Source organism: Corvus brachyrhynchos, unplaced genomic scaffold (genome assembly GCF_000691975.1).
Source record: "Corvus brachyrhynchos isolate BGI_N302 unplaced genomic scaffold, ASM69197v1 scaffold26, whole genome shotgun sequence".
In the NCBI taxonomy this organism is placed as follows: domain Eukaryota; kingdom Metazoa; phylum Chordata; class Aves; order Passeriformes; family Corvidae; genus Corvus; species Corvus brachyrhynchos.
Genome location: NW_008239324.1, coordinates 7,465,683 through 7,469,987, shown reverse-complemented (window position 1 = coordinate 7,469,987; position 4,305 = coordinate 7,465,683).

The window sequence follows — 4,305 nt, the reverse complement described above, 5'->3', positions numbered from 1 at the left end:
CGTGGGAATTATTACTATTTCACTAAAAGTTGGTAAGACTTCATCTAAAATCCAGGCCATTTTTGCTCAAGAAAGGTTTATTCCAACCAGAAGAGAGAAAGATTACCTGGTGAACCCAGAGGAAGGACTACAGCAGAGCCAACTGTACTGGTTCTCCTACTGTTCAAAGCAGAGACAAGGTCAGTGTGTGCCCTTGCTCCCTTTTGGACCCTTGCACCCTTTGGACCCTGCACCCACTTTTCTCTTGCAGAAACCGAGATAAGGGAGGAGGATGGCGTGCACATCATACACAGTCAGACTGAAACTGGGAGTGCTCCCCGTTCCACCCCACTTATATGCAGCTTTGCAAATTGCTCTCATACAACTATCTCTGAGATAGAATAAGCCTGATGCTAAAGCAGCAGCAGGAGCTAGTGGTCCAAAACAGGTAGCAAGAAAAAATATGCTGAAGCTGAAACTTAACTACTGTGTGAAATGTTCCAAAGGAGATTTAAATCTTTAAAAGACATTAAGTGCTAGTAAACTGGAAAGAGGCCAAAGGGAGGTGAAGAGGGTGTGCCTATAGAGAAGGAGCAGTAGTGAAATTAGGAGGGATAAAACTCCTAGACTTCAACATCATCCTCTCCACACATGCATATTCCATACATATAAAATGATAAAGATGCCATGGGATAGCTTGCTTGGGTGACACTGATGGTCTCATGAAGGTCATCTGATGCCAGAGGTAGCAGATTCCAGGTAAAATGAGCTTTGAAGGTGTGCATTTGTGACAATCTCAAGCAATTTGATAAGGAAGTTACAAAAGCTGCTATAATGAGAAACAGGGAGAAGCCTTGTCTTCCCCTAGAACTTGGCATTCTTGTATAAACAGAATACCAAAACACTGTGAAGTGTTTCTGTAATATTTATTTTCAGTCTGAAGACAGTTTGTAACATGACAGACGCTGTCAAAATGCAGGGTTGGACCAACCCAAACAGGCCCTTCTCAGTGAAAGAGATGCATGTCTTTAGCTCTAGGGAAGAGATACTATGACAACAGCCTGCTAACAATACAACGAAGAGGTTTTAAATACTAAGTAAACACTACATTTGGAACGGCATTGTGATTTTAGAGACACTGTGAAGCAAACCTGCCCAACCCACTCATAAAAGTCCAAGAAGCTGGGGCTGATACCTACTATCATTAAGAGATGTCCAGTATAGTCTGTGGCATGGCATCCTTTACCTGCTAACCTAGAAAGATGGGCACCCCTGCCAAATGCCATGTTCCTATCACTGTGAAATCCCTTTAACATTGATTTAGTCAGAAGGCTTTGTTCCCAGTTCCCACAGCAACTGGCTATTCCCCAAGTTTCTTCTATTACAGAATAACCAAACCTAACTTCATTCAACTTACGTACTTTCTTTGAAAAATGTTTAGTCTTTCAGTGGTAGTGAGCCTCAAGGCCAGAATGAGCTTCTGTGGATGTACCAGGACATGCAATTAAATACTTGGTGTAAATATCCATTGCTCCTTTTACTCTTTTCATTGGATCTTGGATTATAATAAGAAACTGATGTCCCAAATCTTCAAGTCCAAAACAACTTTGTCATACAAACCTACTCATAAGAAAATATCCTAAACTCCAAGTCTTTAGTTCCCACTGCATTCACTGCTTTGATAGTTAGAACTCTTTTCATTTTCCCACGAAATTTATCATGATTCCTTTGGTTTAAATGGCGATGCTTTTTTTCTCAGTGACATTTACCTCAATTTACTTATAAAGCAATCATATCCTCTCTCAGTTACTGTTTTGTTTGGCTCAGCTGCCAAGCTCTTGCACCAAGTGTATCAGAGACTTCATGAAGCAAGACTTAGAGATGCACCAACTGTAAAGTGTGAGTTCCAGCATGTTTGAACACTGTTTGATACCACCCTTCTCAGAAGATGTTCCTAGATTCATAAGGATAGTAGGCAGCTCCTGTAGTATCAGTGGCAGAGGGCTGTGCTGCCAGCACTGGAGAACTCAAACCCTGCTGCCAGCAAGCACAGTGAGCCTTCACACCACCAGCAACTGGAGCTCTGAAAGCACAGTGAATTGTTCATTGGGGTTTTTTCTTCCTAGACACTAATGTGTGAGTGACAGCCTCAGTTTACTGTTACAGCACACAGTATATTTTCCTGTGCATTGCAAGGAATGGCAGACAAGAATTTGAATAATTGATGACTAACCTAGCAATACTTGACTGTTTTCTGAAGTAAATTACAGCCTATTTCCCAGCCAACAGTGGAATATCACTAACACCGTGCCATCTTGCCTGGCCCCATTGAGGCTTCTAAATACAATATTCTCTTCTCTGACTTCAACTCTACCCACTGTCAGGCTCCATTAGGCATAACAAGATACAGACAGATTCAAGATTAAGCAACTTTTTTATAAAATCCAATTGAGGACTTTCTTACCTTGAGGGTGCAGCAGATATTACATTAACCAGATTGTGCACACTTTCCATGCAAGAACTAAAGGCATATATATATATGCAGAGTGACTTAATTCTCTTAGGAAATAAGCGGGGGCTTTCTAGATTCCTCCCACCATAGACATCATGATCAAGCTCAGCTAATTGAGACCTTGTGGGGAAAAGGGTGTTCCTTAGCAAGGCCTTATTTTCCAGAAGCAATACGGGAGTGCCTCTGTCTAGCGTAGGAAGTCTGTGCAGATCATTAAGGCAGTAACAGTCACGTGGAGAGAGAGGAAACAGGTTTAAAAAGCTCCTTACTGGCTAGGCTACATCTTCAGCTTCCAGAGAAACTGCAGTCCCTGAGTGGTGGAACCAAGAAGGAGCAATCCCCCTTCAGTCATCTTCCCCCTCCCCATAGGTACCAGGGAATGGGACAGAGACACCCCCAGTGCTATCTGGTGAGTTTGTCAACAAGATGCCTTCAGGGCTGTGCAGCTGAGAGCAGAGGCTGCCTTTGTGTCTGGAACAGAGTGTGTCCTTTATTTGCTGTGGGAGAATGGGGGTGCAGACTCACTCAAACAGGAGCACTGGGCATATTTGGGGGCAGTGCATGGAACACAGTTTGTGTTTGGTATATTGGGTGCATGTGGTGGAGTGACTGATGGGTGGTACAAGGAGGAGGCAGCAGCACAGCTGTGCACGAGCACAATCCTGAGGGCTGCACTGCATGGGAGAACATCAACTGCTCATAGGGCACTATGGGATGACTACAGACTTATGGCATGTATGGCATGGAGTGTCAGAAAGAAGATAAAAAGGTCTTGTGTGGTGTATTTGAAAGGGATGAGGACAGGAAATCACAGAGTAACCAAAAGAGACCGTATGAGCTGCATGGTCTGAGCACCCAAGTGCTCTGGAACAGTATAGCTACTGCTCAAATACTTCACCTAAATGAGGGATTCAAGTCAGAGCTTGGATGCTGGAGCTTGAACCAAGAGGTTTTTTAAAGGCATAAAATCTGTATTTTGTCACTAGCTGTCTTGCTAGCATCTTTTTAGCTGTGGCCTAAAGAGAGATGGGGAGGATGTGTGAACTTTAACTCTGAGGTGGTATTCTTTTTCAGATTCCAAGTTTGCAGAGAAATCTGGTATTCTTTATGAACTCTGACTAGCACCTCTTTATGTATTACAATACATGTAATACTGTTTTATCAGCCCTAGCAGAGTGAATGAGAATGGTAGGCTGTAACACCTTCAAGAATCCTCTGTGACATGACCTACTCTCACTGATGCGAGGCAGAAGGGAAGCTATTTAATACTGGGGAGGGAGAGCTGTTTTCTGCCTTTTGTGGTCAAATTTAATTCCCTTAACTGACACAGAACACAGAGTTACTGTTCACAGCTGTAACAAGAAGAGTCCCTGAAAACCCCTTTCTGCAGCTGTATTTAGCCAACTTCTGGCACCAATCACTATTCTGCCAGATAATTATTTGCCCATTTTACATGTAAAAGACTCAGGTTCCATTTGGAATAGCAGCAAATAGTTAATGTCCCACAAATACCTCAGCCTGACAACTGAATTCTACGAACCTCATGCTTGCCATGAAAGAAAAACCCTAGACATCCACCAGTCCTGGCACAGGAGCATTAGCAATGTCCAGCTCTGCCATGCAGCCTGCATCCCACCGGGTTCTGATGTCAAAAGCCAAATTCTTCTGTTTAACTAAAGCCACACTAGCGGACAGGGGAGACCAGCCAAGAAAGAAGGGAAGTGGCCAATCCAAGCAGGCTCTACCTGTTGCCTCTAACGGCACTTTCAGCTGGCTGGACGAGGGATGCTTGTTTTTCCTGGCGGGAAGGAGCC